We start from the raw sequence: 9116 nt of genomic DNA, 5'->3' as shown, positions 1-9116 counted from the left end.
TGTTTCTTTTGTATGTCTCTTTTGGTCATATAGGTTACATCTGTGATTAACACAGATTATTTGAAAACACTCCTCCAACTCAGTGAATGTGATTTCAGTAAACGCATGTGCACACAATAGAACAGGCAGGGTTTGCTGTGAAAAGCCAGTCAGTGGACCAGCACAGCCAACAGGCATCAATTTGTTTCTCGATGTGATTACAAGCTCTACTGCACATTTGGGGCCACCTCAAAGAATTAAACATCTTGAAATATATCTGAGATTCATGCATGGATGAATGAAACGGATAAATTGACACGTAAACTGTGTCAAATTGGGAAATTCAGGGATTGGGCTATTAATTTAATGAAACTCGTTTTATTCCTCTGTGACTTGAAAACACCATCTCTGGGTTTATGATGTAAATATTTGTTTTGACCAAATTGAGATTATGTATTCTATTTGATCATGTTATTTGCAGTCGTGTTCACATTTGTTTGTTTATTGGAGCGCTGGGATAAACAACATTTCTGATTGCGAACGCTCCTTTAACCGGCATAGGGGGAGGGTTTCGTTTTACAGAGCATGTAAAAAATAAATAACTTTATTTCTAGGGCACTTGGCAATGCTCAGCTTTTGCACTATGGGTTTTCCTTTGGTTTTAGGCTAGATTAACGAGTTGCCCTTTTGCTTTGAACGTTACCCATATTTCTAATCCCTGCGGCATGGGGAATCTTCATTAGAGAGAGATATATTGACCTTCAAGTGTCTTTATGAGAATGTATAGCAGTGTAAAGTAAACATTTATCCATGTGACTCCTCAAACTAGCATCATCATTTGGACCTTAAAACGCCTCTTACCACCTTTTTCATCATATCAGAGTTCAGGAACCATGGCTCTGCTAGAATGGAGGCACATGCTAAATGTCAGGCCTACAAGGATATTGGTATATTCCCAACAGTGTTGGAGTGTAACTGGTCTCAGCCTCAGACATCATGCACATGGACCGCCTTCACTCCGTTTGCTGAACGTCTGACGTATATGGCACACAAAAAAACACTTTTCAAGGCAAAAGTCTATATCTGATTCTGTTTGACTACTGGTTTTCTGTGTGGTGATCTTTAACGGTCCACCAGGAAACATCGGTTTTTAACGTTCTGATACTGCAGCAATTAACACAAAACACTCGGAAAGAGTGTATTTACGAGTTGAATGGAAGCTTTTAATTTTCTTTAAGCCTAGAGTGTACTTAAGTTGAAGGCATATCAGTGAGAAACGTGGCAGAAAACCACAATACTTAGGTATATATAGGACAGGCTTTTTTATTTTCATTTTTTTTACAGCTAATTTCTTGCAAATTTAATATATACGATGTAATAGCACTGTAATATAGCAATATAATATCTAACGATAAAGTTGCCTGTGACTTCATAAATTTATTTAAAACATAAAAAAGCAAAATACACCTGATTCACATTCTTTGTTCTTCATTTTTACCAATAGAGCCCAGACCTTATGTCGAGGTAATATTTAAATGCTTGCCTAAAATCTCCACCTCCACATTGGATAGTAATATTATTTACTATTTAATATTTACTGTCTAAAATCACTGTTTCTACAATAATATAAATTATGGTGTTTTATAATTATTTAATCTATTATTTAATATGAGTAAATAAAAAAACAAAAACCTAGATGAACTCTGAGCTATGGCTACACCGCATCATTTTGAAAATGGTGAGATCTTTTTAAAGTCACACAACATACCTTCAGTCAATGAGCTGACTCCCTGATCAGTGTCCTGACTACTGAACCATGGGGCTGATTGAGACACATCCCTGGCCTTTGAAAGCAGCCAGACCAAGTGTATGTGTTCAGAGGTCAAAGGTCAAATTTGCACCCCATAACTAAATGATCCTGTATGATTTCTAGAACCTTTATGTGGCTGCTAATTTGACTTAAAGTCCAACTGAAATCAAAATTGACCCTATTTACTTTGTTAGCGCATATTACTAGTCTTGTGGTGAACAATTAATCCGTGCAAGTTAAAACACAGAAAAAAATTGTTTGCCGTCGTAATCTTTAATCAAAGTCTGAAAAGTTACTTCCGGTCTGAAATGGCGTCCCTTCTCTGATGACGTAGGTTTGAGGACTTGGGTTGGGAAACGCTTAACCACTCCCCTCAAATCGTTAGTCTGTAATGAGCGAGAGATGGAGAGGAGGAGCGCTAGAGTATAACCCTGCCCTCTGTTCAATATTCAGTTTCACTGGGAAATACGTCACAGCACTGGAGAAAAGTCGTTTGCAACTTCCGGTTCACGCGGACTTTAAAAGCCGGCAGCTGAGGCTCACTTTCAGAGGAGAAATGTGCACACCTGTGTAAGAGGAGCTATCCCTGGTCCTGAACACCACTGGGTGTGATATATGGCGCTCTCCGTGGTGCTGGATGTAGTTGTGCTGCTTTGTGCAGGACCATTATGCTACCACAATACAGACAGAGATGAATCTATATTGGGATTGTAGATTTTAGCAATGTTTATACACAAAGAACAAAAACATTCAAAGTATTCACACTGTTTACACATCCAACTTTGATCCCATTTCATCCCTATCTTGTCTCAGAAATAAATTCTTAATATCAAACTGGGTAAAATAATGACTAATGACAAAAGCAAACTTCTTGAACATATGTTTATTAAAGGGGCTATATGCAACTTTTCCCCCAAAATAAACGTAACAATAGCCTTTTTATTTGACCATTTATGACTCAAACATCTCCTGATGAGCACACTGACACCTTGTCCGTTCACAGTGGGTGCACCTTTAAGCCTGTGTCCTATTTTTCCTATTTTCTGTCGGGTCGGATTTTTCCCGCGCTGTCTGCGGATGTGACGTCAAGCGCATTCATGTTAAAGATCACGTTTCAGATCACTCTGCCACCACCAAACAAACTTAGTTTCTCAAACAATATATGTATTTGACTGTTCTTACCTCTGTAAACATAATGTTGACTTCTTTGCAGCGGATGACTTGTGAAGTGTGCACGTACGAGAGCGAGCAGAAAGGAAGAGCAGTTCTGTTTTTTGGCCACAGGTGTCAGTCGCGAGTTTAAATTTCAGAAAATCGCATATAGCCTCTTTAAAATACAAAGCTTAACGTCAACAATAATGACAAACAATTAACTAGTGTGCAAAATGGAATAATTACTCATGTATAAAAACTTCAGTCAAAATATATGCATTTTAAGAACAACGAACAATTAACTAGTGTGCAAAATGGAGTGTACTAGGGTGTTACGTTTTTGACGCTCGAACACTAGAAACTTTGGTTTAATTTTTTTTTTTCTGATCCACAACCTGCGCAATTCGTTTCCTTCTCTTCAAAGTGGTCTTGATTCTCTCTGCGATGTACGCCTGAAGATCCTTGGTCCCCCGAGGGCTCCAGCCAGGACTCCAGACTCCGTGTCTCTCACCAGCTACTTTTATGACTTCTGCCTTGTCTGCGAGGCTCTTGGTGTCTGGATAAAAAAGAAAAATAAATATTCAAACAAACAGGTTAACACCCAAATATGTATACATTTAGCCTCAGCGTACAAGGGAAAAGAAAAATGTAAACATACCAGTAATGTTCAGCCTGTCTATTTGGAGATTGAAGAATGCAGCCTGGAGTCCTGTAAGTTTCTCCTGTCGTGTGTGCCTCAGTCTCTTGTAGGGCCATATTTTGGCAGAAAGTTCAGGTTCCAGATCGTCTGGAGACTGGGCCAGCTTGCGCTTGTGCATAGCGGGGGGCTGTCTCTGAAGTCCCGAGGAACCGGCCTGGGCGAGAGGTAAACTCTGAAGGTCCAGAGAGATCTCTGTGTCGCGTCCCACATCCGAAACCTGGGTGGAGGAAAGTGCTTCATCTCGTTCTGGGTTCTGGTCAGAGCTGGATTCAAAGGACGTTGCTGTGGTCAAATTATCTGATTAATGCTGTCACACTAATTGAGATCCTGTGACATTTAATTTAATCTCCTATATTTTATGTTGATAACAGTGATTGTTTGTTTACAGTGTTAATTAATGCAAAACATGTTCAGATATCTGAGATTGTACTCAAATGTTCATTATCACTTAAAACCATAGAGACAGATTGAGATACATATTCTGGCAAAACAAGGCAAGAATGGATCCATCAGGGATACTTAGAAACACAAGCCTATTATCTGCAATTATCTGCACATTTTTATACATTTAATTAAGAAAATAACAGAATAGCTTGTGAATTGTATATTGCCATCTGCGGCAATGCCAATCCTTTTGAGAGGCAAGATTTTAATAAATTAAACGGTCAATCTTTCAATTCTTTCAGTCAATCAAGTTGACATGAAGCATTTCAAAATCTCTTTTTCATACTGATGGCAGGTGGCATCCGGGGAATTTCTGGTTGCTGCATTATGTATTCAATTATTATTAATAAAATCAACATATAAATGAGCTGTCTAGGATATTAGAAGGCCTACAATCCTACAGAGAGGGATACTTACCAGCTACCAGCTTCATCAGTTGTTTAATTTTCTCACCACACTATTTCTTATTAGTTTGAAAATGTTAAAATCACATTAATGTGTATTGCTGTGCATCCAAGCAATTAATCTATGCTGACATAAAATGCTGAGATACTGCGATAAACCAGTGAAATTACCCTTAATATCAGTGACTACTATCATGATGCTTCGAAAGACACTGTCATCTTCTTTTAAAATTTATAAGGCAGAGTGGTTTCATCCCTGAACCTTCTACGTAAATGGAAAAGACTGTGGACAATTTTAATGTTCTTGAAACACTTACTGCATATTGCTCTAATGGCAGAGAGAATTTGAATGCAGAACACAGTTACTCAGAATTGTCCTTCCTGGCAAATCATGATTGATCTAATTGTCTTGCATTATAGTTTGCAATAAACCCATAAAAGGTTTTGCAGTTACATCCCAGCAATAAAATACTCGGTGTGAACCATTTTCTCACTAAACAGAGATTGTGTATGATATTACACACTCTGCTGACCCTTTTATTGTAGCGTGTAATTAGCACAATGATAAGTGTATATTATGTTGTCAACATGTGATGATTAATTAGCAGAAGGTTAAACATAACATTGCTCGACTTTACTATTAATTCTAATAAGATTGCATCTTTGTGGCGTGATCCGTGTTTATGAGAGAATTAAATGGCCATCTGTCTGACTTCAGACCTGCTTAAATATGTGAAAATTCTTAGTAGACAGATCATTATCACCTGGAAAGTGAAATTTTTTAAGGGCTTCCAATATTTTTTTTTGTTATAAGTAAATATATTGTTTGTTTTATTTCCATCAAAAAGTTGGCACCCTGCTGCTCCCAGGCAAACTTTTTATTTTTTTTGCCTTACAGAAAAAAAAAGAAGCCTGACAGTGTGCAGACATTTGTTTTGTAAGATGCCCTTTTCATGTATACTCTTTAATACTTGTAATTAACCGAACATAAGCCTGTTACTGAGCTACAGTTCACAGCTATTGATTTTCAATCAAAGCTTTGTATTTCCAACCCAGGACCCGCCCCAAGCAAAGTCTGGATTTGAGGACTCAGCCCAAAATGCTGGGCCATCAGAAAATAGGGTCAGGTCATTTAATTGTTGCAACTGTGGAGTTTTGTTGGTGTTGTTATTGGGTGCCTCTTCTTTGGCTGGGTCAAGCAAATCTTTCTCAATGGACGTTTCATTTTTGAAAGCAAAAAAACTGTTAAGCTTTAACAAATGTGGCATTGTGTGCTATAAATATTGTTGGCACTTATGCCAATTGCTTGTGGTGTTCCAATTTCGAGCACCACCAAGATATGTGCACTTTATTGCTGTTTCTCTCTTGCCCTAACTGTAGGCAAAAGGATGTCGCTGAATGCATCAGTGGAGTTAATCGCTTGTGGTCAGCAGAGTTCTGGTTAAAGCTACTGTTCCCACCATTGCTGTCCAAGTGTAGAATGACACGCTCCCTATGGAATCCCATACTACAGTAGTCAACATTTGAAGTGGATCAAAACCTTTCATCAAAGTTATACATGAATTTTGTACAATACCCGTTCTTGTCTTAGGACAACTTTGATTCACTTTTTTGATCCACTTCAAATGTTGACTACTGTAGTTTAAGATGAAGATTATAAGGGTCCCACTTTACCAGCTGTCCCACTTGTGTTCACCCTACATAGATTTCAAGAGCCCATGAACTGGGTGTCACAGACTGTGTTATTTTGTCTTAGTGTCATTTCCATGGACTTTTAGATTGCATTCTTTAGTTTCCTTTGTTTAGTTTTCCCGCCACTTGTTAGTTGTCAAGGATACTAATATGATTAGTCATTAGTTTAGCTCTGTATCATTACTCAACCTTGTTTGTAGTAGTACTTAATTTCCTGTGTTGTCTGTGTTCAGTGTCCGATCTTGTTTGTGTATGTTGTGTTCTAATCTATGACTTCTGTTCGTTTACCCTGAGAATTAGTATTAAAGACTCTGTTGGAACTTTAACTTCATCATTGTGTGTAATGATGCAACATTGTGTGACACTGAGTTGATAAACAGCTTTCTTTGCCCCTTTCTTTGCCCTTTCTTTGCTTTCTTTAACCCTAAAACAGGCAAGAGTGGAAAATGATCGTCAAAAAATCATTTCATGTCACTTTTTATATCGTCTGGACTTCCAAATTTCTGAAATATTTGATCTAGTTTTATGAGTTTAATCTCCCATAATATGTTGCCCTATTTAGGTATAAAAAAGGCCAAAGTCATCAATGTTTCTGTGATTCATTTGATACAAAAAATATGTAATATGCAAAATATGCTGCATATATGACTTGTCTAAGTCTCCTAAAATTGAGGCACATACATTTCTTACATTTTTCACTGCTGAGCTGTTCTGTCTTCAACCTCAGGTGTGGGAAACTCTAGCCCTTGAGATCCACTGTCCTGCAGGGATTAGCTCCGTCTCTAATCAGTCATATTATGTAATTAATGATACAACTTATAATGTTCTAAGCAACCCTGAAGACTTTGGTTAAATTTTTCAGGTGTGTTTAATCAGGGTTGGAGCTAAACTCTGCAGGACGGCTGCCCTCCAGGAGCAGGGTTGGACACCCCTGTTCTACCATAAAATGAGCTGTGTGAAACTCAGCAAGAAAATATCTAGCTAAAAATGCAAAGATGTAGTCAACTAACTGTAATAATATAAGTTTTACATGTAAATATTACCATTTGTTCATTTTTTTTTTAACTCAAAATACAGATTGAGAAGGGTGACTATATATACAGAGGGCCCGCCCTGAGGCCAGGATTTTTACTGAGATGTTGCAGGTATATGTAACAATCAAATATATACAACAAAATATATTATGTATTATATAAATTATTTTATAAAAAAAAATCCTGAAAAATATCAGTTCTGCTGTTGTTCATAAATAACATTAGTAATGTTGACAAGGAGCATGTTGTCATGTCACCATCAGTTTCCCAATGTGTAGTGAGCCAGGGTCCTTACTGTCCTTACTAGTGCCCAAATTCATGTAAAAGATATATTGATTCATGTCCTCAGGAGCCAAGGAGCTGTGTGAATAATTAGGATTTGCTGCTGACTATAGCTAGACAGAGACAGGTGGTAGACATATTAGGGGACATTACGCATTTTAGTGGACAACAATTTAGACATCCTTGACTGCAAGATGAGTCATCAATGTTTTTAGTCTGTTTTCCCAGAAGAGAAAGACTAAATTTTAAATGTGTATTTCTGCTAGTTTATTTTTAGCAGTACACAACCGCATGCCCTCAAAGCTAACAAACATGGATTAAATGCTGCAGCTATCTCTTGGTATTTTTTTATCTCGACCGTTTATGACACCAGACATGCATTTTACAGATTAAAACAAACAAACAAAAAAACATCAACAGATTTTAACCAAAAGTTCATTTCTGGGCTAGTACATTTCCGGTGTGGTTTAGTGAAAAAGCATTGAAAAGGCTGGTAAAACGTGAAAACATAACATCATTGCAGCTCATCCGAGCTTCTTACCTGTCACGAACCCTTGGGGTAAAGAAGCTGTGAAATATTTATCAAGCAGTGCCTGACTGTGCCATTCCAGTGATGACAGAACAGAAATGAGCGTGCTGTCCTTTCTACAAACCTTTGCATAAATACCTATGATGATGTCAAGAATGAAGCATAAAGTCAAGAGAATTTGTATATTCAGTATACAGTACTGGTCAAAAGTTTGGAAACATTACTGTTTTAAATGTTTTTGAAAGAAGTCACTATGCTCATCAAACCTAATTTTTTTTTTATCAAAAATCCAGAAAAAAACTGTAATATTGTGAAATATTATTACAATTTAAAATAATGGTGTATTATATATATATATATATATATATATATATATATATATATATATATATATATATATATATATATATATATATATGTGTGTGTGTGTGTGTGTGTGTGTGTGTGTATGTGTTCCAATCACTTCCATGGCCACAGTTGTGTAAAATCAAGCACATAGACATGCAGACTGCCTCTACACACATTTGTGAAAGAATGGGTCGCTCTCAGGAGCTCAGTGAATTCAAGAGTGGTACCGTGATAGGATGCCACCTGTGCAATAAGTCCATTTGTGAAATTTCCTCATTACTAAATATGCCACGGTCGACTGTTTGTGGTATTATAACAAAGTGGGGCTTCAGCACACCAAGACATTTTGGACAATTTCATGCTCCGAACTTTGTGGGAACAGTTTGGGGATGGCCCCTTCCTGTTCCTTGTAAGCTTGTAAGCTTGGCATTGAGAAAGGTCACATGTGACCGAAACGCTTTATCTCACTTTTTGACATCTCTTGTCTTTGGTGGAGTGTGTGGACTAGGGCTGGGCGATATGGCAAAAAAAACATTATCACGATAATTGTTTTATATCAGTCGATATCGATTATCAAGATAAATGTCAAATCTTTATTTCTTTCGAGTTTAAAGGCCGATTTTTGCTCCTTAGTGAAAGTTGTTGAAAGCAGAGTGTTAATTGTGGTTTTAAACTACTCTTTATTATCAGAGCATATCATGACAAACACTTGCCAAACAGGTGAACTTTTCACAGATCTGAG

The sequence above is a fragment of the Scardinius erythrophthalmus genome (genome assembly GCF_964197995.2).
Source record: "Scardinius erythrophthalmus genome assembly, chromosome: 21".
NCBI lineage: Eukaryota > Metazoa > Chordata > Actinopteri > Cypriniformes > Leuciscidae > Scardinius > Scardinius erythrophthalmus.
Note: the sequence above shows the minus strand (reverse complement) of the source record.